We start from the raw sequence: 22480 nt of genomic DNA on the forward strand, positions 1-22480 counted from the left end.
GCTCTTTGTCTCTTCTAAAATTTGAATGTATAACAACAACAAAGTGCAGTTAGATAGAGAGCTAGTGAGTTTCTGGTAACCAACCTACCGTTAGGTGAGTTTCCAGCAAACAAGATTTTGTATTATTCTGTTGTAGCTGGGGGGAGGGATATTGAACTTGAGGTCAGAAAACCTGGACTTGAATTCTAGCTCCGCTCATCCTTACAACGGCCTTGCAAGATAAGTATAATTATCCCCCAGTTATGCATGGCAGGATGGACTGAGGCTGCCCCAGCCCTTCTCCAAAGAGATACACTCAAGAACTAGAAGGATAGCTTCTTCTTGGTCTTTGTTTTGCTGAGTGGGGCACACCCACTGAAGGCAGAGGTGAACTGCTCCCAACAACAGGGAGAGTTTTAAGAAGATATAAAGGTGAAAAGGAGAGAGCAGGAAAATGATTGACAGGGAAGAGGAATTTTGGAGGGTAGGTGGGAAAGAAATGTGTGATGCAAGTGCTGAAGCTCCAAAACATCCAAACACCCATACAATTCAACAAAAATTAAATAAATAACCCAATCAACAATGGGCAGAGGACCTTAACAGACATTTCTCCAAAGAGGACATACAGATGGCCAGTAGGCACGTGAAAAGATGCTCAACATCACTAATTATTAGAGAACTGAAAATCAAAACTATAATGAGGTACCACCTCATACCAGTCAGTCTGGCCATCATTAAAAAGTCTACAATTAACAATTGCTGGAGAAGGTGTAGAGAAAAGGGAATCCTCATACATTGTTGGTAGGAATGTCAACTGGTACAGCCACTATGGAAAACAGTGTGGAAGTTCTTCAGAAAACTAAAAATAGAATTACCATATGATCTAGCAACCCACTCCTGAGAATATACCCAAACAAAGCTATAATTAAAAAAGATATATGCACCCCTGACATGGAAATAACCTAACTGTCCATCAACAGATGAATGGATAAAGAAGATGTAGTACATATATACAATGGGATACTACTCACTCATAAAAAAGAATGAAATAATGCCACTCGCAGCAACATGGATAAAACTAGAGATTATCACACTAAATGAAGTAAGTCAGAAAGGGAAAGCTAAACATCATATGATATCGTTTACATGTGGAATCTAAAATATGGCACAAATGAGCCTATCTGCAAAACAGAAACAGACTCAAAGAGAACAGGCTTGTGGTTGCCAAGGGGGAGGGGGAGGGAGAGGGATGCACTGAGAGTTTGGGGTTGCATATGCAAGCCATTACGTTTAGAATGAATAAACAACAAAGTCCTACCGTACAGCATAGGGCACTATATGGAATAATCCTGTGATAAACCATAACGGAAAAGAGTATTAAAAAGAATATATAAATATGTATATAACTGAGTCACTTGGCTGTATAGCAGAGATTGGCACAACATTGTAAATCAACTATCCTTCAATTAAAATTTTTTTTAAAAAGGTGTCTGATGGAGAATTTGATTTAGTATCTATTATGTAGTATGTGTGTGGGCTTCCCTGGGAGCTCAGGGAAAGAATTCACCTGCAATGCCGGTTCAATCCCTGGGTTAGGAAGATCCCCTGGAGAAGGAAATGGCAACCCACTCCAGTATGTGATCTGTGTCTTCTTCCCTATGTCCCCCCCCTAAAAGATTTCTCGCTAATATGTTATTGAGTTGGATCTGGTTGGGCAGTAGGAATCTGATGAGGAACAAAGACCATCCATGAGGATTCAGCTGTTCCAGGGCGAAAAGGGAGCTGAAGCTCAAAGAGCTTGAGTGCCTCACCCAGGGTTACACAGCCTCAGGTTCTGAAGTCAGATCTGTCTGACTCCACACCTATGTTCTCTCCTGTAATATACAGTTTATTCTCATTGTCAACTTGCCAAACTATTTAAAGCCCAAGAAGCAGTTCAGGCTGAAATTTTAAATATTTCAAAACTATTTGTATAAATGCCCTGAACAACAAGCAATAATGACTTATTAATTACAATTTTCATGTGGCTAGACCTTTGCAGTTTTGAGACGCAGCCTTCATTTACTGAGTGTTTGCTGCTGCTGCTAAGTTGCTTCAGTCGTGTCTGACTCTGTGCGACCCCAGAGACGGCAGCCCACCAGGCTCCCTCGTCCCTGGGATTCTCCCAATAAGAATACTGGAGTGGGTTGCCAGTTTACTCAGTGCCAAACCCTTCCCTGTGCATTTTATGATCTAATCTTCTGAGGAGGCCTGAATAGTAGACGTTTTAATCCCTATTTTACAAATGAGGAAATATTAAAGAGTTACTAAACCAGGTTGCTGGTGAAAAGCAGCAGATCTAAGACCTAACGCCAAAAATCATGTAATTTACTTTCTCAGTAGGTAACATACACATAGGACAGTGTTTACCAAGGAAAAGGTCAGCAGTGAAGAGTTAAAGCCTCTCTCTTCACCACCCCCCAGTTCCCTTCCCTGCCAGCCTCATATTACCCACTCTGACCATTACCCACTCTGACCAGTTCCTGAGTGTCCTTCAGAGATACCCTAGGTATTTACACATATTTCCCTGAGGGTGTAGCCTTCAGGGAAAAAGAATGTTTGAAGTTAACCGGAAGAAACAGTGCCTCCCCTCAGCCCTCTCTAAGCTTCAGTTTTAAACTTCTGGAGCTCAGATACAATGGAGTATGCTTTTATGTTTTCCTAGGAGCTGGTGAGGGATACAGAACAGAGCATGCGGTCTGGAATCTGATAGGACTAAGTTCAAGTTCATGCCGAGCACTGGTGACTTGACCTCGCTAAGGCATTTCCACACCTAAAAACAGAAGCAAATATCCCTACCTCCAAGGGCTGCTAGGAGGATAAGAAAATAAAAGTAAAACATTTGGCACATCAGACAGCCTTCCTCCCTCCCTCCTGAACAAGAGCCCATAGCTTTCTCAATGCATCTTTAAGAACACATCTACATGCAGTTTAGTGATCCGCTTTGACCCAATTCTACTTCAAAGCCTTTCCTTCTCTTTCCTACCTCCCACTGCCTCCTACCCAGCTGCCAAGTACAGAGAATACATGAAAACTTAGGCCAAGTGGGAACCTGGGATGTTAAAGCCTTTGAGAAAACAGCCGTTTGTTTGTTCATTTATCACCATACTCTTGCCCCTGTCTCATTTGATTACAAGAGTCTGTGGGAAAAATGAAAATCCGTCGGCTTAGACTAGTCTACACAGGGATCTCCCACCCTTGGTTTCACTCTGCAGCAGCTCTGTGAAAGAGGCAAACTGCGACTCAGGTATTAAACGCTTTGGCTAAGAGGCGCGAGGCAGAAATGGGACAGGACCCAGGTCTTCACTGATTCCCTTGCCTTTTGGTTTCTCTAGTAGTTTTTTATGTATTATCACTACTGTATTGGTTAGGATCCATTTGGCTGCAAGCAACCAAAAAGCCAAGCAACACTTGCTCATATAACTGGAAACGCAGAGGTTGGATGTCTTTGGTAGGAACCAAGGACTGTGACTCTGTCCACTCTGCCCCTCTCTTGTTTCTTTCCTCATCTGTGCACTGGCTTCATTTTCAGGCTGGCTTCTCCCATGCCAAAATTATTTATTGCTCTCCAACCAACACATCACAATGTCCAGAGGAAAAGAAAGTCTCTTATTGTGTCTGTCTTATAAATGAGGAAGATTCTTCCTAAGAGATTCCAACCAACAATGCTGTTGGGCCTCATTTTCTCAAACTGGAGCCAATCTTGTGGCAGAGTCTGTCATATGTGTAGTCACTCTGTCTCTTTGGAACACTCATCCTTTATTTGGACAAGGTTAAAATTTTGAGTCTCAAACTTCCCTGGTGGTTCAGTGGTTAAGAATCTGCCTCCTAATGCAGGGGACACAGTTCAATACCACATGCCACAGAGCAACTAAGCCTGTGCACCACAACTCCTGAGCCAGACAGGAGAAAGGAAGAAAAGTTAAGATGGCAGGAATAGAGGGGCCAATTAGTCTGGGCCCCAACCTGGGCCATCCTATGGCTGAGCCTCTCTCACCTGCTCTCCTCGCCTCCTCCTATCTCTGCATTTCATTCAGCCTCCTCTTCCTGCCCTAGGTTTGACCGGTTCTGCTACTCCAGGAGTCCTGGACTTTCCCTCTCAAAATCTGGCCATGTTGTAGTAGATGTTTGTCTTTTAGGGGGTATCCATCATTCCCTTCAACTTTAACTTCATATTGCTGCCCTTTGGGAAATAACATATATCCATGCAAAAACTTGTACACCAGTGTTCTTAGCAGCATTCATCATGACAGCCAAAAGTGGAAATGACTCAAAAGTCCGTTAACTGATAAATGAGTAACTGAAATGTAGTATATCCACACAATGGAATACTACTCAGCCATGAAAGAAATGAGGTGCTGACAGATGCTGCAACACGAAAGAACTTTGAAAACATACACTAAGTGAAAGAAGTTGACACAAAAGACCACATACTATGTGATTCCATTTATGTAAAAGCCCCAGAACAGGCAAACCTATAGAGACAGAAGGTGGATTAGTTGTTGACAGGGCTTGAGGGGGAAGGTGATTACCAATGGATATGATATTGCAACCCACCTAGTATTTTGCCTGGAAAACTTTTTGGACAGAGGAGCCTGGTGGGCTATACAGTCCATGAGGTCGTAAAGAGTTAGACACGACTGATTGACCACACACTCATGTACTGATATTGATAGTGATAAATGTCCTAATATTGACCATGCTGTTGGTTAAACCCCGTAGAATGACACACTTCAAAAGGGTGAATTTTATGGTATGTGAGTCATATTACAATAAAGCATTATTTAAAAACAAAAGAGCCCTGAGGATTTCTTGGTTCAGTGGTAAAGAATCCACCAGCCAATGCAGGAGACATGAGTTCAATCCCTGGTCCAGGAAGATCCCACGTGGAACTAAGCCCATGTGCCACAACTACTGAGCCTATGCTCTGGACCCAGGGTGCAGGATCTACTGAAGTCTGTGCTCCCTAGAGCCTGTGCTCCACAACAAGAGAAACCACTGCAATGAGGAGCCCATGCACTGCGATTAGAGAGCAGCCCTCGCTCACTGCAACTAGAGAAAAGCCTGTGCACAACCGAGCATGGCCAAAAATAAATAAATAAAATTATTTGGAAAAAAAAAAAAAGAGCTCTAATCAAAATAGCTTCTGGTTAAAAAAAAGAAAAAAAAATGCCTTCTGGTGCAAGGAGCTCAAGGTGGGAAGGTGGCCTGGGCTCCTAAGAAGACCACCACCCTGGGTTCTGGAGGGTTCACTTCTCAACCCAGTTCTGCTTCTTGACAACCTAAAACTTCACTTTTTTGGATCTCTGTGTTTTCAGTGGTAACAAGAGGGGGCTTATAAGATCAGTGTTTCCCATACTTGAGTCATTCGTGAGCCATCTTCACGATTATTATTATGTCAGCTGAAGGATTATTTACCTGGTTCTTTAAATAAATGCATTCTTTAAAACCTAGCATCAGCCTAGACAAAAATATTGATAAAATCATGCATTTGCTGTGCTGGTTGCATTTTCCCAAAACACACTGAAATCAACATCAGGTGGTAAATTTAGAAGTGTTCACTCCCCACGCCAACGTCTGATTCCTACCATTTGGGGATCCTGGACTGGGGTCTTCAAGGCTTGTCTAACAAACCAGCCCACTGGGTAGAGGACCAGGCCTTGCCTTTGTTCCTCTCTCAGCTTACATGGATTTTTAATTATTGCCTCTTAGGACGTGGCCTAGTCCTGTGGCCATCCCTCGCTCTGGTTGTGGGAACTTCCAGTCAGAGAGGATGAAAGCTGTCCCAAGGCCACTCAAGGGGTACTTCCTGAGATGCTGGAGATGGTTATTGTTAATCTAATCTTACAGAGTGGGGAGACTGTCTCAGAAGAGACAGGATTCAAATCCAGATCGTTTCAAAATTCCTGTATTCTTTATATCATAAAAGACTATTGGGTCAGATAATTTGGGGTGGATGTAACTCTCAGTTGCCATTAAATCATGCCCTAGACATAACCATCACCTTTGCCTAAGGGCCGGAACAGCACAGAAGGAATGGGACACTAATGTGGCTTCTGGGATGAAAACTATATCCATCAAATTTCTATCATTTTTCTATAATAGTAATAAACAGTAACAAACTTGGCTGTACTTCCTTCATTATGTACATCCCACTAATATTTCCTTGTTCAAAATCCCTGTTCCCCACTAGTCAAGGACCATGTCTTTCTTATTCATTGCTGCTTCTGAACACTAGACCCAGCATTTGGCACAGAGGGCCCGGCTCCTGTCAATGCGGGAGATGTTGGTTCGATCCCTGGGTTGGGAAGATCCCCTGGAGAAGGAAACGGCAACCCACTCTAGTATTCTTACCTTGGAAATCCCATGGAGAGAAGAACCTGGTGGGCTACAGTGCATGAGGTCACAAAGAGTTGGATACAACTTAGCAACTAAACACACACAGGCCCCTAATAAGTCTCAATTATAAGTTCAATTCACTAATAGTCCCTCAACTCAAAGGTCCTCTAGCCTAGGTGCGTATGTTTGGGACGGGGAATGAGGTGGGCCGAGACAAGCCCACAGGCAAGAGCAGGACTCACCGCTGTGTCCCAGCGCCTGCACAGCAGGCAGGAGGAGGTTGGTACGGCCTTCAGTCATGTACCATACATAGATCGACATGGATCCCACATCCTCTGCCATGGAGCAGACGGCTGCAGCCACCTGGGTCCATCTGTGGAAATGGCTTTGATCTGTCCAGATCAGAGAACAGAGCTGAGCAGTGATGCATTTATTCTACCCAACAAGTAATTGTTGACAGTCAACCCCATGCAAAGTCCTGTGCCAGGTACTGTGGAGGAGACAAATGCAACTCAGGCTTGCGCTGAGTCCCATGCCAGGCTCCTGGGTACACAGATCCACCAGCCTAAGTCTGCCAATTCCTTGCGTGGTATTCTTTCCACAGCAGCACTGCCTTCCAAAGAGGATGTCTAAGCTGCCAGGATTAGGAGCATTCTTCCCTTCTGTATCCTCTGGAAAGATGAACCTGGGACTTCTGTACAAGGGTTCTGCAGTGAGCCGGTGAGAGCATTCCTGGGTGAACAGGACTCATCCTATCCCAGGATCCTTCCAGTGGTGGCTGGGTCAGTATCTAGATGAGATGGAGAGGGTAAGAAGGACCTGCTCTCCGAGGTCTGGATGAGGTAAGATACAGGGTTAGTACCGGGGCGGGGTGGCTGGGTGCAGGTATGCAGGGCCTGTGACATGCTGTGTTCGGGGGCTTCAGTGACCTGGGACTTTTTGGTTGGTTCCTGTCAGGGGACGGGGGCACTCCTTCCTACGGTAACAAGCCCACAAACTCCTTCCGCAGCCTCTGCCCTTTGGGACCAGCAATGACTATGGACCTAAATGCTCTTTGTTTTCTGCTTCTGGCACTCAGCATTCTTTCCCCAGGAGGTTTCTGCCCTTCAGGCTCCCAGAGAGCCAGGTGTGCCCTCCAGGATGAATATAGTGGCCCACCCTCTTGGGAGGCATTTCAGCTGCACAAGTAGATCAAAGAACCTGGTAAGAGTTTTCAGGGAGTCCTAAAGAGATGATGGAATGGTTGATCTACATGGGATTTCTCAACCTTGGCACTACTGACATCTGAATCATATCATTCTTTGCCTTGTGTCGTGTAGAATGTTCAGCAGCTTCTGTAGCCTCTACTCACTATGTGGTAGTGAGCAATTCCCCAGTTGTGACAACCAAAAATGTTTCAAACCATTTCCTATGTACCCTGGTGGGTAAGACTGGTCCTTGATTAGGAACCACTGCTGTATAGGCTTCAAGGCTTCAGGCTTGAATCTTGGCTCTATCATTGGCTGCTGCGTGAGCACTGCAGTTTGTTTAATCCAGGCCTTAGTTTTCTTATCTGTAAAATGGGATAATAGTAATATCTATCTCAGAATATTGTTATGAAATAATATGTGTAAGGAATAGTGTCTAGCACATAATAACCACTCAATAAATGCTATTGCTCTTATCACCAGAAACCAAAAGCAGATAAAGTAGAATATCAAAAAAGACTGCTCCATGAACACTTACTGTAGTACAAAATAAGAAATTTAATTAGTTCATTCATTTTCTGCCCTGCTTATTTCTGGAAAACTATTTGAAGCAGCTTAAAATAAAAGCACACACTCTATTGGGCAATTTAAAAAAATTTTTTACAACACAAGGGTAATTTTTATATTTAAAGAAATCATACAGATCAATAAGTAAGCACTAACACCACTTAGATTGATGAGGACAGGACATAAAGCACAAAAATTTATAGGAGAAAATAACATGAAAAAGTACTCGATAAAGATAAACCAATTTAAATACCAACCAAAAAACAACTTATTAAAAATGTCAGATTAATAGAGGAGGCGATGAAAGTGATAGTCTCATATATTGTAGTTAGAAGCATGACAAATGAAAATTGATTCAGAGATGAAACTTTCCTGGTGTCCAATGGTTAAGACTCCATGCTCCCAATGCAGGGGGCATGGGTTGGATCCCTAGCTGGGGACTAAGATCCTGCATGCCGCATGGCATGACCTAAAAAAAAACTGATTCAGAGATTAATACACTTTAAAATTGGAGGGAAAACTAGACAGGGGGAAGTTAATTTCATCAAGAACTCAAAACTGGGTAGAGTATTCTCTTAAGCAACAAATAGAAACCCGAGCTTCCTAGCAGCCACTGCAAAAATAAAACCATAGCCAAGAGAACCTACTACCAGGACTTCCAAGATCCATCTAGATTTACTTAAGTGAGCATAGTTCACCATCCAACCATCTTTCTTTTCCCAACTTCCAAATGAGATAAACTTTGTTCACGAAACCCAAGAGGAGCTTTTACCAAGTGAGTCTTAACACAAGGGCCTTGAGTAACAGAGTTAGACAACGTTTCAACAGGAGTTCTGAGGCCATATAACATGTGCCTCAGCTAGAACAAAAACTCATCTCAGACACTACATGCAACTCTATGCCTCTGCTCCCGCCCCTCTTCACCTCGAATGCCTTCCCTGCATTTGCTTGCCTCTCTAAGCACAAGTTGGGGCTGGCAGGAGAAGCAGGCTCTCTCCACTGCCTGCTCAGCCGGCCTGCAGGCCCCCTTCCAGGCTGACTACAGGACTGATGGTTAGGACATGCTGCCAGCTGCTGAAACCATGTCGATGGCCTGGCTCTCTGACTGTAGCCCCTCAGTGAAGGAGGCCCACAGCAGCCTGGCACTGGGGGCAGCACTATAGCCAAACTCCCCCAGTGCTATTCTGAGTGACTCCCTGGGGACAAGGAAGCAGGGGAAGGACCCAGCTGTGTGTGTGGAATAAAAGAAGTAAAGGCTAGGAGTGCCCCCAAGGCAAAGGAACACAGTCACCTGAACAGGATGCGGTGAAAGCAGCTCCTTCCCCTCTTAACCTTGCTGTGCCTCAGTTTCCTCTTCTGTAAAATGGGCATAATATTGACTCATGGGGTTATTGTGACGATTAAGAGTTCTACACATGAAGTTCTTACAGATACAGTGCCTGACATACAGTAAATGTTCACTACTATTACTATTATTTTTATTTTTGCCCTCAGCACTCTTCTGTGTATAGCCTAGATTCAAGCAATATATCTCCTGGCGGGGCTCACAGTGCAGGGAGGTGACACGAAAAGATTTCTGAACCTTTGAATCATTGTGTAGCCCTCAGCCTGGAGACAAGCTATGGGACCAAGTACTAGTTCATGATACACTGGAGGAGCCCTAAGCATGGAGCACTAGTCCAGACCTGCCACTTAACTAGTGCCCTGGTGCCAGGGCCTAGGGCCTTGGGCACATCCTTGCTCTAGTCTGGGCCTCAGTTACTCACCTGCAAAATGAAGAGAAGGGACTCAGTAATTCCTGACTTTGACCATGCATCCACATCATTTCAGTTCAGTTCAGTTGCTCACTCATGTCCGACTCTTTGCAACCCCATGAACCTCAGCACGCCAGGCCTCCCTGTCCATCATCAACTCCCAGAGTTTACCCAAACTCATGTCCATTGAGTCGGTGATGCCATCCAACCATCTCATCCTCTGTTGTCCCCTTCTCCTCCCGCCCTCAATCTTTCCCAGCATCAGGGTCTTTTCAAACGAGTCATCTCTTCGCATCAGGTGGCCAAAGTATTGGAGTTTCAGCTTTAGCATCAGTCCTTCCAATGAATATTCAGGACTGATTTCCTTTAGGATGGACTGGTTGGATCTCCTTGCAGTCCAAGGGACTCTCAAGAGTCATCTCCTACACCACAGTTCAAAAGCATCAATTCTTCTGCACTCAGCTTTTTTTATACTCCAACTTTCACATCCATACATGACTACTGGAAACACCATAGCCTTGACTAGACGGACCTTTGTTGGCAAAGTAATGCCTCTGCTTTTTAATATGCTATATAGGTTGGTCATAACTTTCCTTCCAAGGAGTAAGTGTCTTTTAATTTCATGGCTGCAGTCACCATCTGCAGTGATTTTAGAGCCCAAAAAATAAAGTCGGTCACTGTTTCCACTGTTTCCCCATCTATTTGCCATGAAGTGATGGGACCGGATGCCATCTTAGTTTTCTGACCATTGAGTGTTAAGCCAACTTTTTCACTCTCCTCTTTCACTTTCATCAAGAGGCTCTTTAGTTCTTCACTTTCTGCCATAAGGGTGGTGTCGTCTGCATATCTGAGGTTATTGATATTTCTCCCAGCAATCTTGATTCCAGCTTGTGCTTCTTCTAGCCCAGCGTTTCTCATGATGTACTCTACATAGAAGTTAAATAAGCAGGGTGAGAGTATACAGCCTTGATGTACTCCTTTTCCTATTTGGAACCAGTCTGTTGTTCCATGTCCAGTTCTAACTGTTGCTTCATGACCTGCATATAGGTTTCTCAAGAGGCAGGTCAGGTGGTCTGGTATTCCCATCTCTTTCAGAATTTTCCACAGTTTATTGTGATCCACACAGTCAAAGGCTTTGGCATGGTCAATAAAGCAGAAGTAAATGTTTTTCTGGAACTCTCTTGCTTTTTCAATGATCCAGCAGATCTTGGCAATTTGATCTCTGGTTCCTCTGCCTTTTCTAAATCCAGCTTGAACATCTGGAAGTTCACAGTTCATGTATTGCTGAAGCCTGGCTTGAAGAATTTTGAGCATTACCTTACTAGCGTGTGAGATGAGTGCAATGGTGTGGTAGTTTGAGCATTCTTTGGCATTGCCTTTCTTTGGAATTGGAATAAAAACTGACCTTTTCCTGTGGCCACTGCTGAGTTTTCCAAATTTGCTGGCATATTGAGTTCAGCACTTTCACAGCATCATCTTTTAGGATTCAAAATAGCTCAACTGGAATTCCATCACCTCCACTAGCTTTATACATAGTGATGCTTCCTAAGGCCCACTTGACTTCACATTCCAGGATGTCTGGCTCTAGGTGAGTGATCACACCATAGTGATTATCTAGGTTGTGAAGATCCTTTTTGTACAGTTCTTCTGTGTATTCTTGCCATCTCTTCTTAATATATTCTGCTTCTGTTAGGTTCATACCATTTCTGTCCTTTATTGAGCCCATCTTTGCATGAAATGTTCCCTTGGTATCTCTAATTTTCTTGAAGAGATCCCTAGTCTTTCCCATTCTATTGTTTTCCTCTATTTGTTTGCATTGATCACTGAGGAAGGCTTTCTTATCTCTCCTTGCTATTCTTTGGAACTCTGCATTCAAATGGGTATATCTTTCCTTTTCTCCTTTGCTTTTTGCTTCTCTTCAGGACATCATAAAATGCAGATTCCCAGGCTACAGCAAGTTTGGGAAAGGACTTTCCCAGACTTGGGAGTCTGGAAAGGGAGACGGAGAATCTGCATTTTAATGAGCTCCTTGGAGAATCTGGTGTTAAGACATGTTGGAAAGCTATTGACTAGATAACCTCGAAGGCCCTTTCCAATATTCATGTGCTAAATTAAAACGACAGACTCCTGGAGCAAATGGAGATTGGAGTGATCATACACCTTAGGGGCCCGGAGCGAGTGGCCACTTGCCTGTGAGAGAGTTCCAGAAGAATAAGGCTAGTGCCCTTGGTGCTCTCCCAGGGTTTAACCATCCCCAGAGGTGAGAAGTTATACTTTCTGTCTAATCAAACATTCTGTCTTGGCAATCTGCCTCCCACCCTACAGATTTTGTTCCCACAGTTGCAGAGCAGGGCTAGTTGGTGCTCTTCACCACACCCTGCACGACCTTGAGTGCTGCTTGAAGTCAGCCTGGTCCTAACAATACTACTGGGGAGATGGATCTTGATTCGGGCCCTTTCTCTCCGTTCTTGATGTCCTAGTTTATAGGCTGTTAATTCTTTTTGTTTGGACCATATAACAGCTTCTCAGCTAATCTTCTGCCCTTCAGTCTCCCCAGTCTTCAATCTCTCCTTCATGGCACCAGGAGTTATTTTCCTAACCCCAATTTTGATTGCATTACATGTCCCACCCACTCTCCTCAATGCCTACCAATCAAACCTTAATTCAGCCAATCATTCAAGGCCTTTCCGATTCAAAACCAAGCCACATTTTTGCTTTTACAGCTAATTGCATTTCTCTTCCATAACACCCCTCTGGCCAAGAGTCCTCTTGGGCTACCATTGACTATCTTGACTATTTTTGACAGAAAGTTCCCCAGACTTGAATACTGTGGAACTCCATTTCCCCACTACTGCCTGTTTTTTGTGGCAAAATACTGATAACAGCTCATAGATACCAAGTGATTCATGGAACTCAATTTGGGAAACACTCCCTACGCGCTTCCACCTGCTTATCAATAGCTTGACTCTGGGGTCTGCCCAGGTCTTGAACTCCAACTCAGAACAACTGCTAAGGTTGTCACGCCATCTGACATGACAGGTTTCTCTCCATCTGGCTGCTTTTGAATACCATCAAGATTCTACAAAGACATGAAGCCAGAACATTATTCTGTCCCCATACTTATTCCTCCTATGCCTTCCTTCTTGAGCTGGTACTACATTTCCCCCCAGAGTTGAATTTCTCAAGGTCCATCTTGATTTACTTACATGAGCATAGGTGACCATTCCACCATTTTTGTTTTTCCAACTTCCAAATAAACAGCCTCCTCTTCTAATGAAAAATTTTAGCAGGTACATACCTATCTCTCTTGGGGTTACTCCCCTTTCCCACATCTACAATGGATGCTGTTGACTGATCACAGAACTTGCTCCCAAGCCCCACATGTGATGATGTAGATTCAGACTTTTCAACACTCTTCCCCAAGCAGGTATTATCCATCAACCAAAGTTGGCTTGCCAGTTGAGACAGTCCTACTTACCATCAACGACCTAGTTGATTAAATGGCTAATGTGTTTACTAGAAAAGCTCTGATGAGTTTCAGTTTCAACTCTCTTATGGAAACTTAAACTAGAGTAGTCTCTAGTTACATTCTATCTACTCCAGTCTTTGAGGCTGGAGGATCTGGGCTGTGGGGGAGGCTCTATTAGAAGTCTCATTTGGCATAAGAATTGAAATAAGATTGCCAAGGTCAGAAGGGCTTCAACTAAGAACTGTCTTGGGGCATTGTCTACTTCCCCTCTCCTCCTGCCAAGACCCACAGAAATGTCTGGTGAGCTGGCTGGTCTCTTTGATTAAAAGTAGCACCTGAGAGGCTATGAAACAAATAATAAACTACCTCTAGAAAGATGAATCTCTGGGGCAGAGAACAATTGGAGATGCCTTTGATGTCCCTGAGCAGTGGCAAGGTTTTCAATTTGGCCTGAACCAATGGAAAAATCATCATTGGAAACACCGATATCTTTGGTCAGATAGCAGGCTGCTCCAGTTTCTTCTCTCTCCTCCACCCCCTCCTTCTCCTCCAAGCTGATCACATTTCCTTGGTGATTTTCATGCTTAGTCAGTAGGTCTTAGGGGACAAGTGTCAATTCCACAGGGACCTTGTCCATATAAACTACTGGGTACTAATGCTATCCTCTGTATGGTCTCTTCCTGCCTGTCCTCCTGCCACAAGCGCTGATTAAACTACTACTATGTGCTATCGGGTGAGCCCCGCTATGGAAAGCATTTGGACTGCAAACAGGAGTCACCAGGGGAGGCTCTGTCGAGACAAAGATAATAGACTGCGCAGATCAGCAGAAAAGTGCATTTCAAGTTACGTTCTCTCTTCTTTAGATCTCAAAGGAGCTGTAACTGAGTGGGAGCAAATTGAGAGCCTGGCAGCTAGAACGCAGGAATTCCAGGGATTCCACAAAATCATGAAGAGGTGAACATAGGGTGAATACAAAACAGTCTCAAATCCAGAATACAACTGAGAGAGGTCAGCAGAATACTTTCTAGCCTTTAATTATTACCTGGGACTGTTAAATTGTTCTATACATATTAACTCTCTAAATCCCCACAATAATACTCTGAATTAAATATCTCATTATCATCACTCCAAAGATGAGAAACAGAGGCACAAGAGGTTAAATGACTTGCCCAAGGTCAGCAACTAGGAAGAAGGTGGTGGAGTCGGGACTTGAACTTATGTAGCTCTCATTGTAGACTCCTAAACTACCTGAAATATGGACATTTAAACAACAAAGAAAGTGTTAATTCATGGATTGGAGTGGGATAGGGTGGATAATAACTGGATGGGGTTTTTGACCCAAAGATATTCTGTCAGTCAGAGATAGAAGTTTTGGGGACTTCCCTGGTTTCCCAGTAAAGAATTCGTCCTGCGATACAGGGGGCACCGGTTTGATCCCTGGTCTGGGAACTAAAATTCCACATACTATGGAGCAACTAAGCCCACACATTGGCCACAACTAGAGAGCCCGTGTGCCGCAATGAAAGATCTCTCATGACAGAACAAAGACCCCATGTGCCTCAACTAAGACCTGACACAGCCAAAAATAGGTGTTTTTGTTTTGTTTTGTTGTTGTTTGTTTGTTTTGGCTGTGCTGTGCAACTTACAGAATCTTAGTTCCCCAGCCAAGGAATGAATCTCGGCCCTCCAAAGTAAGAGAGTGGAGTTCTAACCATTGGACTGCCAGGGAATTCCTGATAGAAGGGTTTTGATAGATGGGAAGTTCAGAGTGCCTAGCATGCCCTCACGCTCCTAAGGAAGGACACACGAGGGCCAGTCACTCCCCTAGACTCACTCAGATCTGCTGGTGTGCCCTTGACAGATGGTCGACTGGGGCTCCAGGGCCTGAGCCAGATTATAGTGTTCATGTTCTTTAACGCCAGACATGGAGACAGATCTGCATGGGTCCCTGTAAAAGCAACCTATATTTTTTACTAGAAAAACATGTGATGTAATTAGTAGTGCAGCAATGTTGCTGGTCCTAGAAGCCTGAAACCCTGCTCTCTGCACTGGACTCTACACTACCTACTGTCCCTTGATTTGGTTTCTTCAACTGTAAACATTTATTCATTCAGTAAACAATTTTGAGCACCTCTCTGTGCCAAGTACCACATGCTAAACTCTGAAATCACCAAGTTGGATTCAGTAGTTGGCCCCCAAAGGTCTATTTACTGGCAGAGACAGACAGGGAAAGGGGTCTTAGGGAAGGCCCCACTCTGGAGGGCCGCACCCTGCCCCTCCTCCCTGGGAGTCAGTGAGCAGCAAATGAGATCACACCGCGGAAAGCGCTTGGTAAACAACAGAGGGGGAGAATGAGGTGCGCAGGGAGGAGGGAAGGGATGTAACCCAGGAACTGTCTGCAGTGTCTGGAGACCGTGGGCAGGCAGCTGACCAAGAGTGCTCAGTCTGGGGCTGCGGACCTGCGTGAGGCCTCCTGGATGCAAGGGGACCAAACCTGAAGCCCTTGAGTCTCTGTCCCAGCAGGCTGAGCCCAAACCCTGCAACCTGGCCAAGCTTCTCTGGGCTCTGCCAGGCAGGAACCTAAACCTGTGTGATGTTGCCAGGGACTAGGTGATTTTGTGGCACTGCGCCACCCACGATGTCTTCTGGGTCGTAGCTTGAACGTGACAAAAGCCAGGTCACCCGTCTATTGTGCAGCCCATGAAGCCCAATTCCCACGAATCCCCTTATATAATGAATATCCCCAAGAAACACAAGCCCTAGGCAATGCCAGTTACTACCATTCTCTGTGCTAATGCGCCACCTAGAGGTCAGCGCTAGCTCAAACGATTGTGTGGGTTCGTCTCACCATTTGCCTTGGCCCAGAAAACGTGGAAAAGAAATGTTCAAAGGACTAAAAGGCAAGAAAACGGCAGGTGACAGGTAAGAGGACCCCATCATTCCTCCACCAGGCCCCCTGTCACTTGCTGATGAGATAGTCAAGGGCTGAAATGTCTCAGCTTCTCACTGGACAGGGTTTCCTCTATGACTAGGGACCAGTGTGAGAATGTCACTGTATCTCACATACTGTAAACTCTAGATCCAAAGAGCAAACAGGCCAAGAAAACCCTCCAGTTTGCCCTGCAGCCTAGACCCCAGTCCATCTGCTCCTCTTCTCCTACCCCAAAGTTTAGACTCTCTGTCAAGCTTGGGAAAATAGTTTTTCAGCGGAATAGCCCGCCTCTTAGGGAGAGTTTGCTGATGCTGCTTATATTTCTGGGATCAGCTACCCTATGCAGAGCATGAACACACATTTATCGTGGGCCATTTATTCAGAAGTAGCTGGATGAATCTACAGAGGCATCAAAGATAAGCCAATACTTCAAAATCAGCACAGAGTTTTTTTGTTTTTTTTTTTCCTGAAGAAAATCCAAGCCAGATGGTAGTAGAGTATCAAGAAAAGTAAGCCAAAGCTCCCAAACTGAGCAAGGATCCCTTTTTTAAACACTCTTACTTTAGGTTTTTCTCTTCAATCTTTTGCCAGACCTGCAATTTAGTTTCCTACTACTAAGCTTTTTGAACTCAAGCATAATTGGAAAACAAGATACATAAAATATCCAAGCTCCCATTATCCATCAAAGTGTCCTAGTTCAAGCTGCTTGGAGATAGCACTATGTGCAGTATCCATGGATGCCCACAGAGACAATACCTCTTTGCCTGCAGGCAGCTTCTGGTTGTTCTTCACACCAAGGACAATTCAAACATGGGGTAAACCCTGAAGAGCCTTAGGTAAACTAGAATGATGTTTCGAATCTATTTTTAAAAAGCTATAGCTGTTTGTCATGGATAAAGTGCAGTCCACTGACTGGCCAAAGGGGCCAGAGGAAGTGAAGTTGCCATTTCCCTTCACCTATACTCTCAACTAAGGTGGATGAACTAAATTCCCAGGTGGTACAGTGGTTAAAAATCTGCCTACCAGTGCAGGAGATGCAAAAGACTTGGGTTCAATCCTCTGGGTCAGGAAGATCCCCTGGAGGAGGTAATGGCAACCCACTCCAGTATTCTTGCCTGGACAATTCCATGGACAGAGGATCTTGGTGAGCTACAGTCACAGGGTCATAAAGAGTTGGACATGACTGGGCAACTGAACACACACACACCCTGTATCTAGTAAGTCCAGTTTGCTTCTCCTGGTAGCAACAATTCACTCAGTGCTCACAGCAATCTTGACGTGAGATCTTGAGATGAGTAGTATCATTATCATTGCTGTCTTTCAGAGAAAGAAACGGAGGCTAAAAGAAACTGCATAATTTTCCTATAAGTGAAGTAGCCAAGATTCGAACTCAAGTGTTCTGCTTCCAGTTCTCCCAAGGTCAGCATCTCTCTTGGCATGAAGTCAACGTATTAAGTACTGAAAAGAATGTTATGAAAAACAATTCAGTCTGCCATAGATTGTTGTAAGAATTCTTACAGTCATTAGTACTACACAGTAAGTGGAATTTGTAGACCCTCATTCAGGGTCACTGGAGGTCAGTTCATACAACACACTTTCTGGGAGGATCAATATTTCTCCAACAAAAAGACTTCTTTACACGTTGGTTCCCACTTCATTCCTTTCATTTAAGCTAGACAGGTTCTTTGCCTCCTATGTATTTCTCCAACAAAAAGACTTCTTTAGATGTTGGTTCCCACTTCATTCCTTTCATTTAAGCTAGACAGGTTCTTTGCCCCCTATAAAATCCCATGCAAGTGTTGTAATTATTATTCTCTGATAAAGTGAGTTCCCTCCTGGGGCTAGGAGACTGGGTGGGGCCAGCTGGATGCAAGGGGACAAAACCTGAAGCCTTTAGCTTGCTATCTCAGCAGGCCAGGCCCAAACCTTGCAGCCCTAGCCAAGAATGAAGAACCACTGAACAGTAACTGGAAGAAACGAAGACACAATAGGGACAGTGGTGAGGATGGGTCTCTGTGCCCAGAAAAACCAGTGTTTCAGAGCTGGAATGGGGCCTCTGAGAGCATCTGATGGCGTTCCAAATGCTCTCTTGGCAGATGATATCAAGACCCAGCAGTTAAGCTACTTTCCAAGATCACAAGGTCAGCGTGTGGCACAGCTGATCAGAATGTCAGTCCATTTGATTTGTAGCTAAAGCCACTTTTTCATTTAACCATAGATTCAGGAGATTGTATCTTGTTTCTAAATAAAATCCAACTAGGAACCCAAATCTCTAGGGATACCCTTGAAATGACTCTTGAGGGAACACCTGACATTCCTTATCTTGAGCTGTTTCAGATGGGATGGAGATGGGATGGGGAGAGCAGGGACAGGAGAGGAGGGGAGGGGCGGGGAGTGTTCTTGGGTGCCCATAACAATAGCTAATAGCTGAAGTTTTCCCCACAGTTTGCTGGGAACTGTGCTTAGTACTTTAAATGCATTACCTCCTCACAACAACCAGATATGGTAGGCATGATCCTTTCTACTTTACAGAAAATGAGAACAAGGCACAAGACTTGAGCTTTCACAATGTGTAAGAGGTGAAGGCAGGACTGGAACAGCTCTGTTCTACATTAAAGACGTGCTTCAAATCACTGACTTTAAAACTGTATGGTTAATTCAGGGCCCAGGGAAACTTAAAATTTTGTTGGTCATAAGAAATCCTCACATACCAGTCAGTTGTCGCTGGAGAAAAGCACAGCTCTACTGAGCCTGAAAGAGGGTATTTCCACCAAGGATGGCAAATGGGGTACTTACAAGTTTAGTTTTTTTGCTTCTTCTGCCCAAACTCTCTTACTGGCGCATGAGAGAAGAGTGCGATGTGCAATACGGAAGGGAACATTCAGGACTGGAGGTTTAGTGGAGACAGAAAGGAAACAGGTTTGCTTTCTAAGCCAAGGTGTGCTTGCTAAGTCACTTCAGTTGTGTCCAGTTCTTTGTGAACCTACGGACTGTAGCCCTCCAGGCTCTTCTGTCCATGGGATTCTCCAGGCAAGAATACTGGAGTGAGTTTTCATGCCCTCCTCCAGGGGATCTTCCCAAGCGAAGGTATTCTAAAAGCCCACTCCGCCTTCAAGAGCTACAAAAGAAATTCTGTGCCATTCTATTATTATTATTTTTCAAGCCCTCCCCTGCCCCCTCCCTACCTATGCCATTGTTAAATTCTGTCACTACCCTCAGTAGCCATTTCACTAACAAATCCTGCATCTGCTAGAATTTGAATTAGACACAAGGAAAGACTTCTGGGGAAAATGAACCAGTCATCTCTGTAAACTGGAAGTTTACAGAGGGAGTAAACAAAGGGAGCCTTTATAGACTCCTTTAAGAAAGTAATATACCCAGCCAGTTCTTAAGGGCTTCTCTAAATTAAGGCTGAAAGGAAGAAACATTGAGACTTTCAACAGGGGAAGACAAGGAGGTAGTTTTCAAACTTCTTCCCTCCTTGAGTATTAAAGTCTTTCCACCTCAAAGGACCTTCCAAAAATGGTACATATTCACAGGTTAGACAGGTGACTAAAGGGCCAGACAAAACTGGTGCTTGTGGAGGAGTGAGGCCCGGGAGGTAAAACTCCAGCCAACAGGATGCATTGCTTTTTCCCCAAACCTGCAACTCATTGTGATTTATTCTGCGCTTCTCCAAAAGTCCAAAGTCCTCAACATTACACACTTGAGTCGTAACCTGAAGTTCCTTTTCAGTAAGAGCTCATCTGTGTGGTCCCCATGCCACCTCCAGATTACTCATATGAAAACAGGGCCCTGGAAGCAGTAATTCAGTTTGATGATAATTGTATTTCTTCTCTGCACTAATTGTTCCTAGCATGGAACATATACTCATGCACTTGTCTCTGGAGCTTGCCCAGAAGAATAAATAATTCAAGCTAGCCTCTAGCACTGCCGACCTTAACCACATGCCTACTGTTTTTGAAAGAGAGGAATTCACACAGCCTTTGATGGCACATTTAAAAAAGACAAAAATTAAACTACTTGATCTGGCATATGACTCAAAAGCAGCCAGTCATTCCACATATGGGATTCTACTTATTGATTTAAAAACCTGGCCTCTCCTTTGGAAAGAAGAATAAAACAGAAGCTTAAAAGCACTCACTTCTAAATGCTTCAAAAACCTTGATTTTGGTTCCAGAGGCACTCAACATACAATCACTTATGCCGTAAACACGTGTCACTTTTTTGTGTTCTGGCAAAGCATCGTTCAGCACTGTAGTAACTGTTGCAACCGCTGTGAGGTTGGCGATGTGCGATACTTCAGAACTCCAAGCATGCCAGCCAGTGTTCACCGGTTTCATTTCCAGTCTCTCTACATTTCAGTAGATAAAGCAGAGAAGCAGCAGCAGCTCAGTAGAAGACCATGGGCTTCGGATCACGTGACTGCACAATTCACTTAGCCTGAGGTGTAAGGTAAGTCTACCAACCTGGCAGGGTTACTGAAAGCCTGAATTAGTTTGCTGGGGCTACTATAACCAAAGACCACTGAGTGGGTGGCTTAAATGACAGCTTATTTTTTCACAATTTTGCAGTCTGGAAGTCCAAGGTCAGTATGTCAGCGGGTCTGGTTTCTTCTGAGGCCTCTCGTTGGCCTGCTTTCTCGCTGCATCCTTCTTGCACGTGGTTTTTCTTTGTGCACTTGCAAGTCTGGTGCCCAGATTTCTTCTTGTTAGACACCAGTTACATTGGATTAGGGCCTACGCTAAGGACTTCACTTTAATTACTCTTGAAGATCTTACACAGTCACATTCTGGGGTACTGGAGATTAGGGCTTCAACATGTGAATCTGGGGGGGTAGGGAGGTGGGGCACAGAATTCAGCCCATAACAAAGACTAAATGACAAAGTAAGGCCTTGATAAAAAGTTCATTTTTTCCTTTCTAGGCATGGGGTAAGAACCTGTGCTTTGAAATCATGAAGCTCATTTTAACTCCTGCTTCTATTGCATGTTAATTATGTGAATTTGGCTAAGTTTCTTGTTTCAACATCTGTGAAAACCTCCTGCAGGGCTTCCCTGGTGGTCCAGTGGTTAAGAATCTGCCTTGTAATGCAAGGGTCCAGAAAGATCCCTTCTGCTGTGGGGCAGCTGAGCCCCATATGCCATAACTAAGGAGTCTGTGCTCTGGAGCCCGTGAAACACAACTACTGAAGCCTGCGTGTCTAGAGCAAGAGAAGCCACCACAGTGAGAAGCCTGCACACCACGACTAGACAGTACTCCCCACTCACCCCAACTAAAAAAAAAGCAGCAATGAACACCCAGCACAGCCAAAAGTAAATAAAATTTAAAAAAACCCTCCTCAAACCACTGTTGTGAAGATGAAGTGCTGAGTATGTAAAGCGCTTAATGATACCTGAAAGGGGTGGCAGAATATGTTTGCTAAAACTGCATTATTTGTTCCTAGCAGTAACTGATTAATGCTACCAGAGCACCTTCCTTGTCTCCTTAGAAACCTGTATGCAGGTCAAGAAGCAACAGTTAGAACCTTACATGGAACAACTAATGGGTTCAAAATTGGGAAAGGAGTAAGACAAGGCTGTATACTGTTACCCTGTTTAACTTACACACAGAGTTCATCATATGAAGTGTCACATGGATGAATCACAAGCTGGAATCAAGACTGCCAAGAAAAAAAGCAACAACCTCAGATATGCAGATGATACCACTCTAATGGCAGAATGCAAAGATGAACTAAAGAGCCTCTTGATGAGGGTGAAAGAGAAGAGTGAAAATGCTGGCTTAAAATGCAAACATTCAAAAAACTAAGATCATAGCATCCTGTCCCATCACTTCATGGCAAATAGAAGGGGAAAAAATGGAAGCAGTGACTGATTTTATTTTATTGGGCTCCAAAATACCTGTGGATGGTGACTGCAGTCATGAAAAGGCACTTTTGCTCCTTGGAAGGAAAGCTATGACAAACCTAGACAGCATATTAAAAAGCAGAGATATCACTTTGCTAACAAAGGTCCGTATAGTCAAAGCTATTGTTTTTCCAGTAGTCATGTACAGATGTGAGTTGAACCATAAAGAAGGCTGAGTGCTATAGAATTGATGCTTTTGAATTGTGGTGCTGGAGAAGACTCTTGGGAGTCCCTTAGCAAGAAGATCAAAGCAGTCAATCCTAAAGGAAATCAACGCTGAATATTCATTGGAAGGACTGATGCTGAAGCT

Source organism: Bos javanicus, chromosome 3 (genome assembly GCF_032452875.1).
Source record: "Bos javanicus breed banteng chromosome 3, ARS-OSU_banteng_1.0, whole genome shotgun sequence".
In the NCBI taxonomy this organism is placed as follows: Eukaryota; Metazoa; Chordata; class Mammalia; order Artiodactyla; family Bovidae; genus Bos; species Bos javanicus.